General features: G+C 43.2%; 1 protein-coding gene and 1 long non-coding RNA gene across 5 annotated transcripts in view; both read left to right on the plus strand.

Annotated features, from left to right (window-relative positions):
* The window catches only part of FAM219A (family with sequence similarity 219 member A), a 54,273-nt gene that overhangs the window by 10,762 nt on the left and 17,824 nt on the right, over nt 1-25,687 (plus strand). The window lies entirely within an intron of this gene.
* Nucleotides 14,924-17,072, plus strand: LOC118630167. Its single transcript, XR_004959525.1, has 3 exons — nt 14,924-14,998; nt 15,676-15,871; nt 16,984-17,072. It is a non-coding gene; the product is annotated as an uncharacterized LOC118630167 (long non-coding RNA).

The following is a 25,687-nucleotide window of genomic DNA, read 5'->3' on the forward strand; positions in this document are numbered from 1 at the left end:
TCAACACCATATGTGAGAACAGTTTGAAAAACTGAGGCTGTTCAGTCTATTTTTTTTTTTTTTTATCCTCACTCGAGGACATTTTTTTATTTTTTGTTCAGATAGAGTAGGAGGGAGAGAGAGGAAGAGAGAGAGAGAGAGAGAGAGAGAGAGAGAGAAACATCGACATGAAAGGGACACATCGAGTGGCTGCCACCCACACAACCCAACCAGGGCCGGGGACAAACTGCAACCAAGGTACATGCCCTTAGCGGGAACCAAACCCAGGTCTCTCTGGACCGCAGGCCAATGCTCTAACCGCTGAGCCAAACTGGCCAGGGCTGTTCAGTCTATTAATAAAACAGTCTCAGGGAAAGCATTTCATGGTTTTCAATTGCCTGAAGAGGACTAGAGTTAAGAAAGGAAAGATGGTTAGACTTCATATTACTTGTGGCTTCACAGGGAGGAACCAGGGCCATTGTATGGGAGTGTGAACATGCTTTGATCTCTGGACTCCACTGCCCCCTGTTCCCTGTGTTAGCAGTATTTATTTATTTATTTATTTATTTATTTATTTATTTATTTATTCATTTATTCATTCATTCATTCATTCATAATCCTCACCTGAGGATGTTTTTCCATGGATTATTAGATCTAATGGAAGGGAGGGAGAGAGGAGGAGGAGGAGAAAGACAGAGAGAGATGGAGAGAGAGAGATAGAAACATCTATGTAAGAGAGAAACATTGATGAGTTTCCTTCTGCACGGCCCCAGGGGATTGAACCTGCAACACAGGTATGTACCCTTGACCAGAAATCAAACCTGCAACCCCTTTGGTCCATGGGCTGATGCTCTAAGCCGCTGAGCCAAACCGGTCAGGGTTGTTAGCAGTTATTATTATTATTATTGTTATTGTTATTATTATTATTTTATTGATTTTAGAGAGAGAGGAAGGGAGAGGGAGAGAGAGATAGAAACATCAATGAGAGAGAACATCAATTAGCCACCTTCTGCCTGCTCCCCACTGGGGATTTGGCCCACAATCTGGGCATGTGATTTGACCTGGAGTTGAACCAGCGACCTCTTGGTGCATGGGCTGATGCTCAACCACTGAGCAACACCAACCAGGCTTGTTAGCAGTTTTAAACTGAGCCAGAGGCCAGAGCGCCTGGAAGACATGTTGCTCTTTGTAAAGGGCCACACTCTTTCTAAAGTAGGATCTAGGAACAAAATTCTACCAATAAACATGGCTTATTGTGTATGTGCAATATAATCATGTCAAAATATCCTCTGTGGAACTTAGTATAAACAGCACTTTCCTGGTTTTCTGTTAATGTGTATTTGCTCATCTTTCCTATCTTTTAAGGCCTATCACAAAAGTGCCACCTTCTTCTTGCATTCTTTTCTTTCCTTTGGTAAGGTGTGCACCCTCTGTTCTACTTGTCCTGTGGCCCCAATACATTGTCTTTGTGTGAAATTTGTGGATGCAGTTGTCTTATTCTTATCTTAAATTCCTTTTTAAGGTAGATGAAAGATGTTTCCAAAGTACCTGAACCACCTTGTGAAGGAGATTGGGGAAGTCATTTTTGCCAATTATATAGCTATGTAAGCAGAATCCCTGAAAAGTAACTAGGCTTGGCCACTATCCAGCTGGAGTTTGGCATGGCCTAGACTAGAATTCAGGTATTGTGACTCCCAGGCCCATGATATTTCCTTCAATTTGAAACCAGTTCAGTTCTTCTGCATCATCAATTAAAATTTCTCCAGTAGCTTTTAAGGCATCTACACTAGGCTTTTTTCTCACCCAGCTGGCCATACTTTCTCCCATTCATGCCAGCTTTCTAGTCCAGCCAGGCCCTTTACCTCCTCTCATCTATTGGCATCCTGATGCCTTCTCTCCTCTTAAGAATTCTCTCCCCTCTCCTTCTCTGCCTACTCCACTTCTACTCATTCTTCAGAGGTCCATATAAACTTCCCTTCTCCAGGAAGTCTTCCCTTGAGCTCTCAATCAATTCTAAAAATCTCTATAACCTTTAGCACATATCTTTATACATATGATATCCTGTTTTGGGTTGTCCACTTTGATATGTTGTGAGTCTTATAACCCAAATCCCCCTTTAACTCCTTGGAAGATAGCTTTTGCCCTCAGAGCTTACAGTCTGGCAAAGAAGAGATGTGCTCTTGTGAAACAGAACTATAGAAGACAACAACTGTTTCCTTTAAGGGTCGGTAGGAGTAGATAGGAGGTTGAGAAGTTATTCTGAGGAGGGGACCAGTCGAGACCCAAAGGGGAGTGTATAGGTAGGAATTAATGAGTAGAGTAGAAGGTACATGTGGGCAGTTGTGGGAGATTCAGAGGGATACATGGATTGGTGCACTCATTATTCAAAAATAATGAATTTTGAGCATCTGCTATATGCAAGACCCTGTACTGGACACAAGGAATAATATGATGAATAAAGCAAACATGGCCCCAGCCTTAATGAGTTGGCCATCCAATGGGAGAGACAGATATAAGACAAATAAAGTGCACAAACAAAATTACAGTTACAAACTATGACAAGTGATAGAAAAGATAAGAAAGAACAAGGTAGCATGCAAGAGAATAATAAAGCCATCATTTTAGATTGGTGATGTCAGGTAAGGCTCCTATGAGAAAGTGATTTTTTTTTTTTTTTAATCCTCATCCGAGGATATTTTTCCATTTTTTGTACAGATAGAATGGGAGGGAGAGAGAGGAAGGGAGAGAGAGACAGAAACATCGACGTGAAGGGACACATCGAGTGGCTGCCACCTGCACGACCAACCAGGGCCGGGGACAAACTGCAACCGAAGTACATGCCCTTAGCGGGAACCGAACCCGGGTCTCTCCAGACCGCAGGCTGACGCTCTAACCGCTGAGCCAAACCGGCCAGGGCGAGAAAGTGATTTTTTAGCTCAGACCACAAGAGAAGGACCTTGAATGCTTTGACTTGCTTCTTGCTCTCTAGTGGGGTAGGGTTTCCCAACTGAATTGGTAGTCTGAATCCCTTACAAATTGGCCTTTCTCCCTTTGCAGGATTAGGCAAGTATTCAGGAGTGAGGGACGTAGAAGAACATTGGAGGGCTATCCAGCCCCTCTCCCATTGATAGTACAGCCAATGGGATGACTATGCTGCCAGCTTTGTTGTGAGGCTGGAGAGGCTATTTATAGAGTTGTGATGTATAATATTTAGTGAGCTCTGCTGATGGAGAGCTCCTTCTTGTCTTACAACATTGTATGACTTGCACACATTCTCCTGTTGAAGGAAAAAATATTTGAGTTCTTGGAGGGAAGGAAGAGTGCCAGCATGGATGTCCTGTTCTTTGTGCATCAAGCAGGAGGTTCATTTTCTCTTTACCACAAAAACCAAATGCTACAAGCAGTTTTGTTCAGGGACAGGCCTGCCTCTGGAGGGGAAGCCAACATTCACATTGGCATGCAGATTGGAGCAGTTGGTGAGAGGGGCTTCCATTGGGCTTCCTGCAAATCCTGAAAGTGTTCCCCATGGATTTTAGCTTCCAGAAAGTCCTCTCTGCTCTCAGCTGGTCTGCTGATTCCAGCCTAGGCTCAGAGTTGATCACAAGCTCAGAGAAAGGCCAAGTGGGGATAATGATGTAGTGAAGTGGTGGTGGCTAGTGGTTTGGGGAAGAGGAGGAAATTATGTGGAGTTAGAGAAACCAAGTTGGGGGTGATATTCAAGGTAGCAAACATTGGCACCAAAAGGAACCAGTCAGGAACCAAGGTTTGGCCACCTATCAGCCTCCTTATCAACTTCCTGATGGAACCTCACGTTTATTATCCTTCATTCAGTCAGGAGCGAGACTTACAGGAGTGAGGTAACCTCTGGGAGCTCCCATGAGAGCAGTTGGTTTGAGTATCCTTGAGGGGTATAGAGATCAGGGTGAACTAGTGAGGGCCATGGGCTTTAGACAAGAGCTGTGCACAGTAGTTGTTGGCTGGGTACATTCTAGCTCTATCGCTTTTGTTATGACCTTGGTCCAACCTATTTATAAAATAAATAATATCATGTAAGTATAAATGAACTGCAAATTACTGTATCATTTCTGATATAAGAATTGATGGTGATTAAGAGAATAGTGATTTCCTTTTTTTTTTTGGTCAGCATTTCCCAGTGGAGCTTTCTGGGGAGAGGGTAAAAAGATGGTTCATTCTTCTCATCACCAAATGAGAAGAGTCCTTAGCCAATTTGACAGGACCATGATGAGGCTGGTTTAAGATGGAAGTGGTCTGTGCTCCCATTGATTCTCAGAGGGGGTTCCATTGAGTGGGCCTGGACTGGAGGAGGCTCTGTCCCTGCCCCTTCCTGCCATGGCTGTTGCAGAGTCCTGTTGGAGTAGAGTCTTTCTGGAGCACCCCACTATGGATACTAGTGGAGGATGTCTTTCTGCTGTTTCAGCTCCCAAAGGCTGAAACAAATCTCAGGGCTCAAGAAACATTTGAAAAATCCACATTGCTACTATGGTTACTACTCTCCCCACAGAACAATAGGCTAAAGAAGGAGGCAGATTGCAGTCTAGACCTTCTTCAAATTTTTTAAACATATTGTCATGGAAATTTTCTAACATATACAAAGTAGAAAAAAGGTCAAATGAACCCCCTAGTACTCATCACCCAACTTAAACAATTATCAACCCAGAACTAATCTTGTTTCATCTATACCCTACCTACTGGATTACTGTGAATAATTACTTCATCTATAGTCCTCGGTCTACTGTATTTCTGCAAACTGTTAATTAGATTTCAGGGTTTGATCAGATTCAGATTTAACTGTTTTGTGAAGAATACTTTAGAGTGTGTTCTGTGTGCTTCCTATTGTATCACATCAGGAGGCACAGGACACATGGTTGTTCTACTTTATGTAATGTTCAGATTGATTAGAGGTGTAGTTAGCCTGGTCTCTTCATCACAAAAGTTCCCCTTCGGCCTTTTACCTAATGTTTTTAGCAACTATTGATAGTCATTGTCTCAGTACATTATTTCATCAAGAGTTCCCTTCACATCTGGACAACAAAGAATCTGTCAATTCTCTGCCTTCATCCCCCACAGGTATCACAGATATCCCTAGCACTTTCTTCTTTAGGTCTACTTTTTCTATCACTTCCCTTATCCTATACCATCATTTCATTCCTTGTCAACCCAGGATGGCCTTAGGAAATCTTCAGGCTACATGTACCTACCCTGCTTCACTGTGGACCTATGTTTCTGAGGGGAGGGTTCTTCCTTGGAGTCTGTTGTCACTGAGACACCACTGTGTCTTCTGGTGAAGCTCTTGGTTCTGCTCTGTGAACTCTGCTAGGACCACGCTTGACCATGCTGGGGTGTAATGGCAGCTCTAGTCTTTTTCTCCTGTGGGAGAGAGTACAGCAGAGGCTGGGTTTATTTTACCTTCCCAGGGATTTCTGAGCAGCCTTCTTCTATGCTGAAGAGTGTCTTTCTTACTTAGTTCCTGAGCTTCCTGCCCCAGCCGGAGCCCTGGCAGGTAGCCAAAACTGGTTTCCTGTTTAGCTGGGCTGTAGTCTGGGAGAGGTTGGAAGAGGAATTGGGATGGGCAACTCTAGCACTCTTAGGTCCTTTTCTCCTTCCAGCCAAGTTAAAAAAACCAATGAGGACTAGAAAACAGCTACCACCTTCTGGTACTTTAGCATTCCTGTACTGCCCAGGATCTCCACTCCTAGTTTCTCTCCCTACATAAGAAAGACTATAGAGACTATGTACTTCTGTGTGAGCATATGCCCCAAACAAACAGTGCATGTACCATGGGCACTGGTGAGCCAGCTAACCAGGTAGACACACAGAGGTTGAGTGCTGCTTCCTATAAACCTAAATACCCGTGGGCGCTGTGCCTGCCCACAAAAGAGCTGTACCTTGCCCTGGCCAGTTTGGTTCAGCAGTTAGAGGATTTGGCCCCATGGACCTAAGAGTCGCAGGTTCAATTTCTAATCAAAGGCACATACCTGGGTTACAGGTCCAATCCCTAGCCCCAGTCAGGGTTGTGCAGGAGGCAACCAAATGATGTGTCTCTCTCACATCAATGTTTATCTTTCTCTCCTCTTCTCTCTCTCTCTCTCCCCTCTCCACCCCCCCTCCCCCTTCTACTCTATCTAAAAATCAGTGGTGAAATATTCTCAGGTGAGGATTAACAACAACAACAAAAAGTGCTGCACCTCCATTACCCCAGCCTAATAGCTGTTAGTCCCCTTAGTTTTGTTTAATGCACTGAAGCATCTGAAGGATCAGGAAGTCTGAGAGGTGGAGGCTGACTAGGGGCTGGTGGAGCAGCTAAAAAACACTAGAAGTTTTATAGTGACAGCCCATCACCCAGTATAGGATTTCTGATCAGAGTCTCGCAGCCCTGAATGCCCCACTCACATCCCTCCACATGTCTAGTTCTTCTTTGGGTAATGAGGATGCTGAGGGACTCATTTTAGGAAGAGACCTGTTATAGATTACTTCTTTGCTCTCCTCTTTTGGATGGCCACAGTGGGAATTGTGTGAAGCCCTCTCCTTTTCCTTCCCATGAAAGGAGATATCAGAGGAAAGTGCTGCCAAATAGCAGGGATGCCCAGTGCAGACCCTTACATTTCAACAGCTTCTTTCTTGCTCTCATTCTAAATACTTGAATCCTTAACATGGAGTGCAAGGCCTTATGTGGCCCAGCTCCTGCCTGCCTCTCCAACTCATCTTATAACACATCACTGCATCCAACCTTACTGGCTTTTCTTTGATGTCCCAGGTTCCCCTCTGCATTAGGCCCTTTGTACATGTTGTTCCCTCTGAATGGAATGCTTTCTCTGTACCTTCTACCTTTTTTTTCAGTTGACTCTTACTCATCCTTCAGATCTTAACTTAGCTGCAATGTAATCACAGATGGCTTCTTTTAAACTCTAGATTTGGTCAGTGGCCTTCTTCCTGTTGTACTTTTATATTTGTGATTTTACATGTTTGTATGGTTATTCTATTCACATGGGTACTTTTGAAGGCCAAGTTTCATGAAGGCAGAGGCCATATGTATTTTTACTTTCTATTATGTGTACTCTGCCTTGTAAGGTGCCTTACACATAGTAAACATTCACTAGATATCTGTTGAATGAGTGAATGAATGAATTAACTGAATAAATTCAATCTTTTGTATCCTTTCCTTGGTAATCCCATGTCATATCTGAATATCATATTCAACCATACACCCTACAGATATGTGTCCTGCTATTTATGAGCACTTATGGTATATCTGCTGCCAGACACACATTTTATTTAATCCTTTTTTTTATCCTCACCCGAGGACATTTTTCCATTTTTTGTTCAGATAGAGTGGGAGGGAGGGAGAGAGAGAAACATCGACGTGAAAGGGACACATCGAGTGGCTGCCACCCGCACGACCAACCAGGGCCGGGGACAAACTGCAACCGAGATACGTGCCCTTAGCAGGAACCGAACCTGGGTCTCTCTGGACCGCAGGCCGACGCTCTAACCGCTGAGCAAAACCGGCCAGGGCCATTTTATTTAATCTTTCAACAGGGTATATGAAGAAGATATGCCCTTAATCTACAGAGAAGGCACACTGACACCCAAGGTCATGCAGCTAATGAATGGCAAACCCCAGTTTCAAGCCCAGGTGTGCTGAATCTAAGCTCATACTCTTAACCACAACACGACACTGCCCCCTTTTGGCAGTTTGGAGAGTTGTCACTGAGAGCCTTCTGTCACTGGGCCCTGGTTAATTTCAACCCTAAATCAATACTTTTTGGAACATAAAGTCCCCAAGAAGCCATTATCCAGTTTCAGCCCTCATTGTTTTAGGAGGGACTGTGGAAGGACACAGAAAAGGGAATTAAACCAGGACGCCCCAATGTCCCTGGATGCATGTGTCTTAGGGTCTGCCTCCCATCCGTTTTCCATGGGCCTTTGACACCTTCAGGGTTTAATGAAATGTCCTATTTTAATGACCAGAAGGATCAGCTGTAGAAATGGCCTGATCAGCAGTGTCTTAGAGAGTAAGAATGGCCTGATTAAGATCCTTAAAAAGATAATTGAGAGTGAGAGAGTTTGTCTTTCATTTTTTAAAAAATATGTTTTTATTGATCTTTTAGAGAGAGAGAGAGAAATATCAATGAGAGAGAGAAACATGGATTGGATCACTTCTGCACCCCACCCCACCCAGCCCCACTGGGGATCAAGCCCACACACAACCCAGGCATGTGCCCTGACTGGGAATTGAACCAGGACCTCTCAGTCCATGGGATGATGCTCAACCCACTGAGCAACACAACCTCGGCAAGAGTTTGTCTTTTTGTGATTTAGTCACTAAAGATAGAGCTCTGGAAATTAGCTTCAGTGCTTTCCTGGGAAACTCAGACTCAATAAGAAGGCAATAACTCTTGCTGTTGATTAGAAAAGCTCAAATTAGTCAATATTCCTAGCTCCTTTTGGTGACCAGGGAAATTGGGACTGATGAATACTTTAGACTATAGACTAGATAGAAACAAAGTAAATGAGGAGAGAGTAACAGAAAATAATAATAATTTTAAAAAGCTACTATTTTGTTATATGTGTCAGGCATGCTACAAAGCATTTTACATACGTTATTTCATTTCATTCTAATACTGGCCCTGCAAAATAGGTAATGTTACATCTGTGGGAAAGCAAGAGACATGAACAAAGGTAACCTGCCAAAAGTCAGACAACCAGCTGGCCTTTAGAACTAATCCAGGTCTTTCTGACTTCAAAGTCTGAGTAACCTCTCCACCTCCCAGTTTGTGAGAAATATACATTGTCACAGCCTCTCTGGAAAGAAAACAGGCAACATAATGTGTGCATGCCCATTGACCCCCCCTCAGCAATTCCACTTCTAGGAATTTATTAATTTAAAGAAATAGATAAGTGTATAAAGACTTTAATATCTTTTTTTCTTTATTGATTTTAGAGAGAGGAAGGGGGGGGAGAGAGAGAGAAAGATGGAAACAGCGATGAAAGAGAACATCAATTGTCTGCCTCCTGCATGCCCCCCACTGGGGATTAGGCCCACAACCTGGGCCCATGCCCTGACCGGATATCGAACCTCTTGGTGCATGGGTCGACGCTCAACCACTGAGCCACACCAGCTGGGCAAGACTTTTTGAACAAGATAAAATAGTTATAAATAAATATAATGTTGCAATATTATAACATTATAATAGTTGCAATATTATGATTATGATAATGGGGCGGGGGTGGAGGAAGCAAACAACATAAATCTCCATCAGTAGGGACTGATTAAATAGGAAGCCTTTTTTTTTTTTAAATCCTCATCCGAGGATATCTTCATTGATTTTAGAGAGAAGAGAGGAGAGAATGAGGGGAAAAAACGCATCAATCTAAGAGAGAAACATCAAGTGGTTACCTTACATGCCCTGACCAGGAATTGGACTGGCAACCTGGGTGTATGCCCTGACTGAGAATCGAACCTGCCACCTTTCAGTGTACGGGACAACACTCCAACCAATTGAGCCACAATGGCCAGGGCCATATAGGAAGCCTTTTAAAAGGAAGGGTAGCCCTGGCTGGTTTGGCTCAGGGGTTAGAGCTTTGTCCCGTAGACCAGAGAGTCCCGGGTTTGGTTCCCACTAAGAGCACGTATCTTGGTTGCAGTTTCTCCCTGGCCCCCATTGGGGTCGTGTGGGTGGCAGCCAGTCGATGTGTCTCTCACATCGATGTTTCTCTTTCTCTCTTCCCCCCTCTCTCCCTCCTGCTTTGTCTGAAGATAAATGCAAAAATGTCCTCAGGTGAGGATAAAAAAATAAAAATAAAAATAAAAGGAGGGGGTAAGATCTAATATGAATTGACAGGAAAAAGATGTTCAATATATATATATATACACACATATATGTGTGTGTCTATATATTTTTAATCCTCACCTGAGGATACCTTTCCATTGTTTTTTAGGAAGGGAGAGAGGGAAAGAGAGAGAAAAACACCAATGTGAGACATATATCGATTGGTTGCCTCCTGCAGAACCTCCACCAGGGCCAGGTATCAAACCTGCAATCCAGGCGTGTGCCCTGACCAGGAATCGAACCGGGACCTCTCAGTCCATGGGACGATGCTCAATCCACTGACTCACACTGACCATGCAGATATATATTCTTTATTGTGGTAAAATGCATATAACATAAAAGTTACTATTTTCACATATATTTGAAATATGGATAATCTAATTAACCTATGCTTAAGTTTGTGTGTGTGAATACACATTTTAAAAATCTGAGAAAATATAATAAACTGGTAATAGTTCTGACTTACAGGAGAACTTTCATGTTCTTTTATGTGTTTGAATTTGTTTACCTCAAAGTATTTGAATTTGTTATGACAAACCAATATTATGTTTTCTCTGATCATTTTTTTACCATTTTAGGAAACAAATGATCAAAAATCTTGCTCTTTCTACTGTATCATGCCTACCCAGGAGATACAGCTCTTGCCTCATAATTCCATATTTTTCAATTAGGTATGCACACCAACAAATTGGTGAGACAAACTGGCTATAAAAATGCTGCCATGCCCTGGCCAGTTTGGCTCAGCAGTTAGAAGAGTCGAAGAGTTGCACGTTCGATACCTGATCAAGGGCACATAACTCAGTTGCAGGTTCGATCCCTGGCCCTGGTCAGGAGCTCATATGGGAGGCAGCCAATCAATGTGTCTCTCTCACATCGATGTTTTTCACTCTCTCTCTTTTTCCCTTCCACTTTATCTGAAAACAAAAAAAAATCAATGGAAAAATATCCTCAAGTGAGGAAGAAAGAAAGAAAGAAAGAAAGAAAGAAAGAAAGAAAGAAAGAAAGAAAGAAAGAAAGAAAGAAAGAAAGAAAGAAAGGGAAAGAGAGAGAGAAAAAGAAATGCTGCCAGATACCTGTATGCCACTTGTCTGGCCAATCTTATTTCTGCTGGGCACCACCAGCTTTGGCCACACTTGACTCAAATCTATTCACTTCCTTCTCAAGTTCTGTAGAACACTGTAGCTTTGGGGAGGCAGTTTCTCTGGAAATAGAAAGCCATCCACATTGATCAGATACATTCCTGGCTCTTATTGCCTGTTTAGAGATCTCCTACAGTCTCATATTCACCATAAAGAAAAGCATGGGACAAAATTATTCTCACATTCCCCAAGGTAAAGCCATGATCGCTGATGTGTCAACAGTCTTCTTAGTGGTTCTCTTTGGCTCTGGCCTCCCTCCCATTAGTGTTGCTGCACACTGTGTTGTGGTTTTCAGTATGGCCTTTTAATGTGGTAAAGTAGGAAAGAGGTCCAGAAACTTGGAACCAAGCCCTGGCTAGGTGAGGGGAGCTGCTTAGCTTTATAGAGTGTCAGCTTTTTACTCTGTAAAATTAGGGTAAATAATAGATGCTGGATTTTGAGGCCAATAAAAATTGTCTGTATGATACCATAATGAAGGATACATATAATTTTATATTTGTCCAAACCCATGGAATGTACAACAAACACAAAGAGTGCACCATAATGTAAACTGTGAACTTTGGGTGATTATGATGTGTCAGTAGGTTCACCACTAGTAACAAATGTACCACACTGGTGGGGAGTATTAACAATGGGAGAGGCTGATTATGCATATGTGAGGTGCAGGAGATATTAGGAAAATCTCTGTATCTTCCCCTCAATTTTGCTGTAAACCTAAAACTGCTCTTTAAAAAGTGTTAATTTTTAAAATGGTACTATTTCTCTCTCTTAGGCTTGTCAGAGATCAAATGAGGAAAGGCTTTGAAAGTACAAGTTACAATGCAAACATCAAGATCTATTTTTTTGAACTTAATCTTTTTTTATTTGCATTATAAATTCTTTAGTTAAGAAGCATGGAATAAGTTGGTAAGAACATGAAGCAGGATTTTGGCTGAGAGTATGTAAAAAAATAAAATTAATTAAATTATAAAAAGATGAATGTTAGATATTTTGAAGGAAGTGCTACCTAGGCTCATGCTTAGTTTACCAGAGGGAAAAAGGGAAAGAGGTGGGTCAAAATAACCCCCTAGGCACGTCAAAAGAGATAGGAGGCAACTTGATACCCTGGCTGGTTTTGTTTAGTGGTTGGAGCATCAGCCCAAGGACTGAAGGGTCACAAGTTCGATTCCCAGTCAGGGGCACTACCTGGATTGCAGGTTCAATCCCTAGCCCAGGTCAGTTGGGGTCATGTAGGAGGTGACCAGTCTATGTCTCTCTCACCTTGGTGTGGAAATATACCCTTGGGTGAGGATTAACAAAAAAAAGAGAGAGAGAGAGAAAGACAAGAGGCAACTTGAAAGGGCTCCCAGAGGCCAAAGCTGGAACAATTTGAGCAACAAAATAAATAATGATAGTATTGGATTATAACCTCAAAAGAAAATAAATATAATTAATCCATTCTGATATAAATGAGTGAATAAATAAACTGGGAATAAGGAACAAATTATTAATTTAGAGTTATAATTTTTATGTATTAAAAAGTTATTAATATTTATTTTAAAGTTTTATCTATAGAAAGAATGAGATAAAATTTTAAAATACCTTTAGAACATCATAGTAATCATTGCTGCTGGCAAGATCCACTGGTTGCTAAAACTGATGGATAAGCCCTGCTGATGTGGCTCAGTGGAGTGAGAGGTCCATGGACTGAGAGGTCTCAGTGGACTGAGAGGTCCCATGGACTGAGAGGTCCCATGGACTAAGAGGTCCCAGTTTGATTCCCAGTCAGGGCATGTGCCCAGGTTGTGGGCTCGATCCCCAGTGGGTGGCAGCCAGGAAGGAGGCAGCCGTTTGATGTTTCTCTCTCACACTGATGTTTCTATCTTTTTCTTTCTTCCTCTCTAAAAAATCAATAAAAACATATTTTAAAATAAAAAAAAGCCAGGCTGGTGTGGCTCAGTGGTTGAGCATTGACCCATGCACCAAGAGGTCTCTGATTTGATTCCCAGTCAGGGCACATGCCCAGGTTATGGGCCAAATCCCCAGTGGGGGGCATGCAGGAGGTGTCCAATCGATGTTCTCTCTCATTGATATTTCTATCTCTCTCCCTCTTCCTTCCTCTCTTTCTAAAATCAATAAAGAAAAAAAATTTAAAAGAAAAAGAAAATAAAACTGGTGGGTGAAACTTTAAGAAGAAACAAGATATTTGCATAGCCTGTAAGACTCTCAACCAAAATATGTATTAATTATTGTGGTAGTTTTAACTGATGTCCACAAGTTCTCTGATACTCCTTTCTATAGGAAGTAGAACTTAATTTACCTCCCAATGATTGTGGCCTAGACTTGCTTCTGATTAATGGGATGTGGTCAGAACAAGAGAAAAATAGTAACTTTATGGTGAAAATATCTGGCAAATACCACCCTAAGTGATTAAAGTTAACATCACCAACAGTAAGTCATATACCCCCTGATGTGCTCTGATGCAACGGCACATCACCTATATGGTATTCTTCCCTATAATCTATAAGCTCAGTCTAATCATGAGAAAACATCAGGCAAATCTAAATTGGAGGAATATTCTAGAAAATGTCTGCCCAATACTTTTCAAAAAGTCATGATCATGAAAGTCAAGAAAAGACTGAGAAACTAAGGAGACCGTGGAGACATATTGATGAAATGCAGTATAGATCCTGGAACAGGATTAATGGAAAAACTGGAGAAATTGCATAAAGTCTGTTGTTTAGTGAATAGTGTAGATTTGATTAATGTGCATGATTGTGTAAGATGATAACATTAGGGGAAGCGAGGTGAAGGGTGTACAAGGACTCTGCACTGTCCTTGTAACTTCTGTAAATATAAAATTATTTCAAAATAAAACAATTTTAAATGACCCTCTACTTTTTAAAATTTACTTAACTGGGGAAATGGTTGTGCCATTAATAAGATAAAGGTAGTTAGAAGGAAGAAGTAGGTTGGGGAGGGGTATGACATCAGTGGAAGTAGTAGGCGTTGGAGATGTGCATCTGGAGCTTAAGAAAGAGGTCAGAGCTAGAGATATAGATTTGGGATTAAATCCCAAAGAGATACTATTATTATATTATACTTTCAAATGCAAGAAGAGAACATGTGGAAGGAAACAGTGACCACACTGAGGAAAGGATATGTGTCTAGAGTATGAGCAGAGAAACAGTAGGGAGGGTGGTCAAAACAGATAGGGGTAGGATGTTTTCATAAAAGCCAAGAGAAAATATAATTTCTAGGAAGATCTAGTCAGCACTGTCCAATGATACTGGAAGGGGCTGGAAGATCACCTGAGAAAAGAACACTGGGTTTTAAGTAGGAGCTTAGTGCTGATGTCAAAAACAACAGTGTTGCCCTGGCAGGTTTGGCTCAGCAGTTAGAGCATTGGCTTGCGGTCCGGAGAGACCCAGGTTCAGTTCCCGCTAAGGGCGGCGTGTACCTCGGTTGCAATTTGTCCCCAGCCCTGGTTGGTTGTGTGGGTGGCAGCCATTCAATGTGTCCCTTTCACGTCGATGTTTCTCTCTCTCTCTGTTCCTCCCTCTCCCTCCCACTCTACCTGAACAACAACAACAACAACAACAACAAAATGGAAAAATGTCCTTGGGTGAGGATGATAAAAACAAAACAAAACAACAGTGTTAGTAGAGTACATAAGGAGAGGTGGGGTGGTAGACATAGAAACCAAATGGCCAGAACTCAGCCAAGTAAATGGGTTGAGCAAGCCAGTGTTGGTGCTGAGGGGAAAGGAGCCTTTGGAGGAGAGTGGGACATTCCTGGGGAGAGAGACAGAAAGCACTGGCCAGAGCAGGTGGGCCAAAGGGCTGAGGCCCAAAGCTCAAGAAGTAGAGAGAACGTTGACCAAAAGGAATGTCCTGCCATTTTCTGGCTGCAGGATTCAGGCTGAAAACTAGAAGCCCCGGGTCAATAACTGCTTTTTTTTTTCCTTCCTGAGCTAGGAGGCCATTCTGTTTCCCAAGTCCCAGCTTACCCTCACTGTGGCCTAGAAAGTTAGGCCAGGCAGGAAATGAAGTAAGTGGAACTTATTCATCCTATCTGCAACTTTTATCTAAGATGGAGAATAATTTATGTATTAATATTAGGCATTAAATAGCATTACAGAATGATTTCTATGGGGTATGTGTATGTGTAATAAAAGCTACCCTTGACTGATTACTTATCATGTGTCAGGGACTGTGTTAAGCACTTAATATGTACACATTATCCCATTTAATTCTTTCAACAAGAATATGCAATGCATACTGTTACTTTCCTCATGTTAAAGGTAAAAAACAGACCCAGAGAGATTAGAAATTTGATCAAGATCACACAGATAAGTAAATGGCAGAGTTAGGACTTTCTCCAAAACTCACTTTTAACCACTATGCTATACTGCCTCTTACAAACATTTATGTGTATGTGTGTGCACATGGACACACAAGGACTCAGGCTGTGTGCCAAGAGGTTAACGGGGATATAACTCTGGGTGTTATGACTAAGGATGTTTTTAAAAATATTCTTTTGTGCTTATCTTGACATTTTACAGTGACTGTGTATTCCTCTTGAAATCAGAAAAAGAAATTGATATTTTATTTATGTAACTTTTAAGTTTGGGTGTTCTTTGCCAAAATTCTGTAATACCCCTAATGGGAACAAAGCAGATGCTTTCTGCTCAACTGCAGACAAAGGAAACTCTGCCTTCTCTTCAGCAGTACAGGCTCTGCAGTGACAGTAGGGAGAATCTGGCACGCGTGCACACGTGTGTGTGTGCGCGCGCGCACACACGTGAGTGCAGCAGCTGCGGAAATGAGGAGAGGAACTCTCTGAAGATGTGCCAGATGGAGAACTCTCTCCCTCACCTACCTTGTCCCTGTGCCAGGCCTCTTTAGTCCTGAGCATCCAAAGGTACTGGAGATATTTTTCACACATACCAAGATCCTCAACTTTACCCTTTGTTGAAAATCTGGTCAGGGAGCAAGATTGCTTGAGTAAAGCCCAGACTGCAGCTATAAAGAGTAATGGGAATCATTCTGGAGCTACTTCAGGCCATGAAGGACATGGTTCAAGCAGGCAGTTGGTATTAAGGCTGGGCAGGGAGGAGCCAGCAGCATCTAAGGCTGGCATTAACCGACAGGTGAGGCTCTTGTCCAAAGCTGCCAAGTCTTCAGGTAGAGGCAATTCAGAACCCTGGAGAGCTCCTAGAGAGGCCTCAATCCCTTCCAGGTCTGAGAAGCCTAGCTGCCTAGTCCTTAAGGCCCTTGCTCATTTAATTTTAAACAGCCTTCCTACATGTGTCTCTAGCTGTGAAAGGGCCTGCCCTCTTCTCTTCAGAAAATAAGTTCTATGGATCCAAGGACTCCCCCTTACCCCTTCTGGCCCCTGCCCCACCTTTCCCCACAAACATCTAGCCTGACTGAACTCTGTTGAGGTCACCATCACTCTGAAGGTGAAATAAGCTTTTGAGACAACCATGTCAACTCCTAAGGTGTCCTTAGCCAGGGCCTGACACCCTGATACCTCAAAGCTGTAGGACTCTGGGGGGAGGGTAAGGGTGGTGGAACAAGGGAGTGTGAAATAGGCCTTTCTCTCTAATACTCCTGTACCTGCACTGCCCTCTTCAATCTGAGAATGAGGCAGGGGAAACTAAGGGGAAATACTGAGCAAGTTTCAAAGCCTGAAGCTGCAAACTTGCATTACTGGACTGTTGGCCTGGTATTGGGAATACACTTGATTTAAAGACATCATTTTTAGGGGAAGGACATTGAAATATAGTGGAAGGTGGTAGATGTAGGAAGTAGAAGCAGAAATGAACTAGTGAGTCTGGGGCTTCACAGCCTGCCACCCCCACTCTAGCCATACAAATGACCCCTAGACAGAGAATTAAATACCACTGTGGAGGGGTTCTTTCTAAATCCTCCAAATCATCTAGAGGAGAAATGTGTGTGTAAGGGCAGAGGAATCATAGTCATTTACTAGGGATTTGATTTTCTAGTTGAAATTTCCTCCTCTACCTCCAGGCCTCTTCCATGGCTAAATGAATCAGAACCAGCAAATAAGATTACTATGCCCTCACTTTGATTGCCTGGTTTGGTGAGTGAGGAGGAAGGTAAGTCTAACTGAATTGAAGCTGAGTGAAAACACTCAGGATCCCATCCCTGCCAAGCAGCCCTGCTCTGGGCCTTGTGCAAGGCTCTCCTCCATTGCTTTCTTCACCTCTTAGAGTCTCCTGGGTCCCTTACTGAAGAAAATCTCTGAGCCCTAAGGCCATTTGATATGTCTTATAACTCAAAGAACGTCCTGGTCAAAGAAATAAGCATTAAAGCAATAGTGAAACCACCAGAGAACAGCTGCATGCTCCCTCCCTTAGCACCAGCCAGTCATAGTGGGGCAGGGAAGAGTAGGGAAGAGAAAAGAATGGTGTTTTCTAAGCCATAAGTGGACCTGTCAGAGTTTGGGCTGGCAGGACTAGGATTGCCCCTACCCCTGACACTCCTGGAGATGAGAGCATAAACAATGTAGTAACTAATTTATTGAATGAAAGATACTCAGAGGATCTGGATCCAGACTGTTTCTCAGCCCGGCCCCTCTCTTGCCTTTAGATATAGTGTATTCCAGCTTCTGGGGGAGGCTCTTCCTATAGGATTAAGCACAGGGTTTTGATACACAAGGAAACCTGTAGAAGAAATTATAACAGAGGAGGACTCATTCAGATTCCAGGAGAATTGTTAGTGTTGGTTTCTATTAAAGTAGAACATGCCTAACCTCATCTGATGCTTGCTTTTGGCCTGTTCTCTCAGGGGCAAAGGTGCCCCACCCCCCACATGCTTGCCTTCCTTACAGTCATTGTTTTATTTAGGAGCAGTGATTATGTGACCACAAACCTTACTAAACTGAATACAATCCTGAACATTCAGAAGAAGAAACAGTTTAGGACTCAGGGGAGGGAGCAGCTGGCTGGAAAGAAGGGTCCATGAATTTTAATCCCAGGAATGCCATCTGGTATTGACCTGGGACAACTTATTCACTTTCTGCCGTGCAGACTCTTTCTAGAATCTCAGAGCCTGAATAAAAACAGACCTGTGAGCTCAGAGAGTGAAACAACCTGTCTAGACTCCCAAAGTCAGTGCAGTTCACAAGCAAAACTGGAATCCACAGACCCTACTCTCTAGCCAGAGATTTTGATTACTGTTCAGGGAGGTTTCTTATGTCTCCTTTGCTGCCTCCTTGCCCTTATGTCTGAACTCCCAAGAACTTTCCTGCCTTGGGCAGTACACTTCCATGTTTATAAGCCTCACACTGTTAAAAAGCTCTTTGAACAGACAAAGGATCAAGCAGCCCCATTCTTCTATCCCTCCAAAGGGTTTCCTGATGGTTTAGATTCCAAGCTGGCTGCCCACTCCTCTAATACTCAACAATAAGAGTTGGGTCTTACTTATATAAAGGCCCAAGTAGAATTCTATATCTGATCTGCAAGCAAAATCGGAGCCTTGCCCTTGAGTCACAGAGAAAGTTCTGTCTGCCCAGCTAGTGATCAGTTCCCACGAGAAGCTGACTTAGGTTTGAGCTGCTGCTTTGGCCATTGACCTCAAGTGGGGTTTTTTGTTTGGTTGGTTGGTTGTTTTTGTTAATCCTCACCCGAGGATATTTTTTTCATTGATTTTAGGGAGAGAGTGGAAAGGAGGGAGGGAGAAACATTGATGTGAGAGAGACATATTGATTGGTTGCCTCCCACACAACCCTGACTGGAATGGGAGTCAAACCTGCAACCCAGGTACGTGCACTTGACTGGAATTGAAGCTGTGACCCTTTGGTCCATGGGCTGATGTTCTAATCGCTGAGCCAAACTGGCCAGATCTTAAGTGGGGTTTTAACTAGGCCAGGCCTTTAAGTAAGCAAGTGAGAGAAGGTTTTGAGGACTCCTACTTTGGCTGTTCTCCAAAATAACTTCCTGTAAGGTAACCTTTCAGCCCCTGGCAAGAGGCTTACATAGATGAAGTGGTACTATAAGAAGCACACAATACAACATCTGTCTGGGACACTATTAGACAAGCCCTGGCATAGCCTGGCAGGCCACTGGCCTTTCGCCATCTCTCTGTTACAGAAATATCTTTGCTGTGGCTTCAAACCAAGTAGAAGGAAATCTGTTTGTTATCAGATTATAGCCCTTCATTCTCTGTGCTAGGCACTGGGAGGATAGAGTGGAGAAAAGCATGGTCCTTGCCTTTATGAACATTTACTAAACAAATAAATTACACAAATAATAATTTAAGTAAAATATGATAAGTACATGAAAGGAATGTATGAGGGAGGGACTGTGAGAGTATATTATAGAGGAGCCTAACCCAGCCTGGTATTGATGGGAAACTTCTTTTAAGGGATGATGTGTCAGCCAAAGCATGAAGGACAAGTAAGATCTGGACATGAGGCAGAATGATCTTGGTGCTCCACTAGGAGCAAAGAAAACTGGTGATACAAAGTAGTAAGGTAAAGGAAGAGTGCAGAGATGAGGTTGTGGGAACATCATTCTTTACCACCATTCTTAGCTCAGTTTGAGTGACTCCTTTAAAAAGGGAGGGGGGGCTAGTTGCGACACACCTAAAGTGCCATGGCATGATCCCCCCTCCCCCGCCCCTGGGAGGCTGGTGCTTGTTCTACCTTCATGGCACGGGGGACGCTCACAGACATGCTCATGAGAGATGCTTCTAGCCCCAGCCTGGGGTTCACACAAATAGAGTGGTCCTCACCTGGCAGCACAGCTCAGAGGAGGGAGGAGGCAAGAAAGACTAGGCACTTATTTTCACTACAAATCCTCTCTGTATATTTTTCCATTGCTTTGAACTGTTTATTAATACATGACAGAAGCCATTTCCCTATTTAGATGGTTCCACTGGGAATTCTATACCATCACCCCTCTCCTGAGGTAGATAAAAAATGTCAGCTTTCAAGATTTTATACTTGGATTTCAGAAACTAAATTACATTACTACATCCGGTGAGACGGCGCCGTTGTCTATTTCTATCTGCACGCTCCAGGCACTGAGACCGATAACATCAGTGTGTCGAAGCAGTTCAATCCAGACAATTTGCAGCTGGCTGGAGCTGGGCCAGAGGGTAGGGAGTGGCAAAATTCTCTCAGAATCCAGAGCAGCCCTGGGTTGACTGTAGACTGGGATCCAGGATTTTCAGGTTCTTCCCATAGACCATCAGTTCTCTCCTATCTGTAGAGAGAGAACACATCTTAGATGTAACAAGGAGTTGAAAATTACTCTCTTAAACACTGGAACAAGATAAAATCACTGAGGATCTAATGCCCAGGTTTTCACTGAAGTGAAAGATAGAAGGGAGTGGGGTTGAGGGGGGAAGAGTGGAAGTCATCATATAGACAAGGCAGGTTCCAACTACCTATGAAATTAGGTGTCCATATAAAAGTCAAATATGCCTGGAAATGGTTATTCTATGCTTCTTTGAAACCCAGATGCGAGGACTTGTAACTAACCTTCTGACTGCTACATGGTTGTGGAATGAAGAGAAAGCATTGTTCTCCTGCCAGGAAACACAGGAACTTTTGAAGTTTCCTTGCTAATTGTAACCAACATTTAACCCTACAGAATGAGCATCCTTTCACAGCCAAAAAAAATTTGTTTATTTGCCAGTCCTCTGCCCTAATGCAAACCTGGCTTTCCTGTACCTCAATGCTCTGCCCACTCACCCATAGGTTCTAGTGGTTGGATGGACAGAAGAACTAGGATCTACCCGAATTCTAACTGTATAGTTCGGGTATAATGTAGTTACTAACTCCATTACTATACCTGAGGGATGGATTAATAATGAGGCCAAGTGATTCTTTAGTTTTATAGAAAAATATTATTGAAGGTAATGTTCATACTTGGTGAAACAGGTATTCAGTGTTCTAGAAAAATCTCAATGCAGCCTGTTCTACACTGTCCTAGATTCCCAGGCTGCTCCTGTTAGGTCTGTGCAGGCCTCTGGCCCCAAGAACTAGAAGCCCAGGGTCTTTGCTGCTTTCTGCCAATGCCTGGGGTGGATGATCCAAGACTAAGTCAGGGGACTGTGGTACAGCCAGAATTGGGGGCAACTACTCACCTCTCTGCTTGATGTTACTTTGAAGTTGGCCAGGCCCTGGTCATCCCCCCTTGCCTTCAGCCCACCCTTGCCCAACTTCTTAAGAAATAGCAGACCTGCCATGATCTCTGGACCATGGCTGGACCTATCTACTGGATGGCTTCTCCCTGTGGGGAGTCTCAAGCCTGCCAAGGATCAGACACATAACTGTTGAGAACAAAATAAAATTGTTACTGAAATATCAGCAAACCGGAGAAGAAACACTGTCTTGAGTTTTCTTATTTGATGTTTTCAAACAGCTGGTCCTTCTCTGCTGCCTCTTTCCTGGGACTACCCTCAACTATCCTCTAGTCTTTCATCATTTAAGTGCTCCTCCAGGACTCTTGTTCTGGTTCCTCCATTATCCTTCTCAAAAAAATGTGTCCTTCTCAGACATCCATGACACCAAACTCTCCTTGGTCCCCTGACTCTGATCACAGCTGTCCATCTTCTACTACCCCTTCAGTGTTGGTGCTCCCCAAGTTCTTTCCTCTGACCTTTCATATCTATGGACATACCAGTGCACAAAACAAAATCATTAGAACTTGCTCTTATTTCTGTTTCTCTGTCTTGTTTGGTGGCATCACAATTCACCCAGTCATCTGAACCAGGAGGAAACCTGGCAGTCATCTTTGCCTTGTTCTTTACCCTCAAACTCAGATCCAGTCAGCCACTGAGCCCTGAGTTTGACCTCAATGTGTTTTTCTGCTTCATTCCCTTTTCTCCAACTCCACTGACTGCCTTTTTCAAGTTTTTGTCACCTCTTGCAATGCCTCATATCTGGTTACCCTGCCTACAGTTTAATCATTCCTTCCCATTCTCTCTACATGGCTCCCAGAGTGATCTGTCTATATAAATCTGACAATGAGCTGAAAATCCTTCAATAGTTCCCCATTGTTTCCAGTTAAAGTTGGAAGCTCTGAACATGACTTATAAAGCCCTTCATGATATTAAGCCTTCCCCCCATTCTAGTCTCATCACCTGCCACTTTACCCCCTACCATGTAACATTCCAGCAAAATGGAGCTATTCCTTTTGCCTGCTGTATAGTCATACATGTCTTCCTCTCCACTTCTTTCTTTTCTTTTTGTTCTCTATTCCTTTCTTCTTCATCTGTTTCACTTCTACCTTCTACTCATCCTTCATGCCTCGGCTTTCTTTGGAGAAGCCTTCCCTAATTTCCCAGGGTGAGATAGGTGCTTCTGTCCTGTATACCTACAACACTCTATACAAACCTCTGTTCCAGCACTTGGCATATTAAAATTATCTACTTATTCATCTGTCCTACTCACTGGTCTATGAGCTCTTCATGGGCAGAGATCATATTTATATACACACTACCCATTATAGTGCCCCTAAAATGTGAAACCAGAATTGAATTTTGGTGGCTAAGATTTTTCATCTCTTGTACTGTCCTCTGCTTTTCTCTCCTGGGCTCAGAATTCTTAGTTCCCAATGCCTTTTTTTGCCTCTCTCTCTCTCTCTCTCTCTCTCTCTCTCTCTCTCTCTCTCTCTCTCTCTCACTTTCCTTCTTGAGTTACTGACTACTTCAGTGGCTCCAATATGTCCTTCCTATAGAGAACTCATTGAACAGGCAGTTGGTAATCAGAAAGCATCCATGCCATTTTCTAAAGAGGAGTTCCAAGTGTGTGCTGAGCACTGAAGACATAATTAGACTAGTACCACCTGTCAAGTGCCTGCTTTACAAAATAACAGTCCTATAGTTGTGTAGTTCTGATATGCTATTAATCTCATGACTTTATCTGATGTCTCTGAGGAGGGGCTGGGGTACAAGAAATGAGCAAATTAGATTCAAATCCTAGTGCTACTATCTTTAAGGTGTGACTTTGAATATATTACTTTATACAACTTGTTCACTTTTATTTTATTCTATTTTTTTAATCCTCACCCAAGGACACTTTTGCGTTCATCTTCAGATAGAGCAGGGGGGGGGGGGGAGAGAGAGAGAGAGAGAGAGAGAGAAACATTGATATGAGAGAGACACATCGAGTGGTTGCCACCCACATGACCCCAACTGGGGCTGGGGACAAACTGCAACCGAGGTACGTGCCCTTAGCAGAAACCAAACCCAGGACTCTCCAGTCCACAGGCCGATGCTCTAACTGCTGAACCAAACTGGCCAGGGCTGATTTTCCACTTTTAAAATGGGAATGATATTTACCTTACTTGGTCTTTTAGGAAGATTGAAAGATAATATATATAAAGTACCCAACACCATAGCTGTACATATAGCAGGTGTTCAAGCAATATTGTCTAAATGATTTGATGAATTCTAAAAGAACCATACCTGGGCTACGTTGTTTTGAACAGCTCTCTTCCTGGGCCCAGCCAGAGCTCTTAGCAGAGCTCCCTCCCCAGTATGAGCTTTGGGTGGTCCCCTACTTCTTCCCTCGCCAAACTATTGCCCTCTTTTCACACCAAGGTTATAACCAGGTTAAGGCTGGGGAAGAGAGCTCTTTGTGGGACTTGTCTGGAGATGGTATAGTTGTAGAGGGGCTATTCAAAGTGTGGTTTCTATACTGAGAGGTTGTATGAAATGCAGACACTCAGGCTCCACTCCAGACTTACTGAATCAGGATCTGCATTTAAACAATATCCCCTGAAGACTTGTATGCACATTAATGTTTAAAAAGCACTATCCGAGAGATTCATACATAGACTCAGCCAGTGTGGAGGGATGTAGGCTGTGCAGGGTGTCAGAACTGCCTAGAAGAAGTGAAGGCAGCACAGGTGGGGAGGAGCTGGGGGGAGGTATACTGAGAGCAAAGGAGGTGTTCTTCAGAGGTGTGGGCTGCAGTGCTGTAGGGAATCTCTTTGGGTGGGTGTTGGTTATTGGTTGTTTTAGGGACCGGTTTCTCTTCACCACTCACCTTCATACTATTTACTCGTCCCTCAGGTCCTGCCAATCTTTTTTTTTTTTATTGTGGTAAAATATACACAACATAAAACTTACCATCTTAACCAACCTATGTATTCCTCAGGAATGAGATTGTACCCTTGAGTAAGTCAGCGTCACTGTACCAGCCAGGGAGTGACAGATGGGCAGTGAAAGGCCCTCTATCACCCTGAGCCAGGGACTCCAGGACCATCTTGCTTAACAGATGAATATTGTATGCCTAAAGAAATATATAACCAGCAACTGGCTAGCTTCATGGCTGAGAACTTGCCTTGAGCTTATGCTAGGCTAGAATCTCATTTTCCCTACTCTTCCACTACTAACTGGCTACTCCTGTGCCCCTCTCTCATTCTCTCTCTCTCTCTCTCTCTCTCTCTCTCTCTCTCACACACACACACACACACAAACTGACTTCTTGGCTAACACTCTCCAACCTCCTTTACTTTTGGACTGGGCCCTGAGCTTCCAGGGGCCCTTAGCATTGACCTCCCTGAGCAAAGCAGGCCCAGTTACAGTGACTGCTGGCCCTAGGCTTTGTTGGAGGCAATGAGAGTTTGTTTCACCAGAGCCACCTATTTCTCTGTTAAACTCTCTTAGGACTGAATCCTTGTTTGCCTTTCCAATAAAAACACTTCCCCAGCCACCTACCTAGAGCCTCTTTTTTTTTTTTTTCTTTATTGATTTTAGAGAGGGAGAGAGATGGAAACATTGATGAAAGAGAACATCGATTGGCTGCCTCCTGCATACCCCCCTCCCCCCGGGATCAGGCCCACAACCTGGGCATGGGCCCTGACCAGGAATTGAACCAGTGACCTCTCGGTGTGTGGGTCGACACTCAAACACTGAGCCATACCAGCCAGACATACCTAGAACCTCTTAACCCTTCTCTGTGGGAGACTTGTTTGTGCATCTTAGTAAAGGAAAGCTCCTGCTCTGCTCAGCCCACCCCTGTGGCAGTGTAGGGGTTGTAGCAGCAGCAGCAGCAACTAAAAGTAGTAAAAATAGAGTCCAAGCCCCAGAGCTGAGCCAGTCATTGCTCTATATTCTCTTGCCAAAGTATACAATTACCTAATACCCGGATTTTTTATTTAACCAGGCTTCTGTGCAGGCCTGACCACCATTCATGCATTCCTGCCTCTCGTGCTCCTCTCCCTCTCCACCTTAATATGCTAGTTTGTGTGCCTATCATCTCCCCACCTTTATACTGAAATATCCTTGGCAAGAATCAGGTCTTGATGTTTTTCTCTCCCCAAAACACATTGTGCCCTGACTGTCCCTTGTTGGTATTCAGTGAATATCAAGCTTTTTTTTAACACATGGCAGGCTCATCAATGTTTATTTATTGGGATGACAAAAAGGAAAGAATAGGAGGCTGCTCTGGTTAGAGAGCCGAGCTTTAGAGATATTTATGAGCAAAACATGGGGCTTGCCAGGCATGATGGAGTTAGAAAGTTAGAACAGGCTGAAAAGGAGAGGAAGGGCAAGAATAGGAAATGCCACAGAGGGGAGAAGCTGTTTGATACCAGCCCTCCAAGTCCATGGTTCATTGCAGACAAGTAGTTCTTTACTCTTCCAAGGCCAAAGGAAAGGGATCAGAGATGACAGCTCTGTGAAAGCCTTTTATAGACTGACAGACTATTACTTTTCTTTCTTGGGAAATCAAGGAGTCCAAAAGATTCATGAA

This window comes from Molossus molossus, unplaced genomic scaffold, assembly GCF_014108415.1.
Source record: "Molossus molossus isolate mMolMol1 unplaced genomic scaffold, mMolMol1.p scaffold_m16_p_14, whole genome shotgun sequence".
In the NCBI taxonomy this organism is placed as follows: Eukaryota; Metazoa; Chordata; class Mammalia; order Chiroptera; family Molossidae; genus Molossus; species Molossus molossus.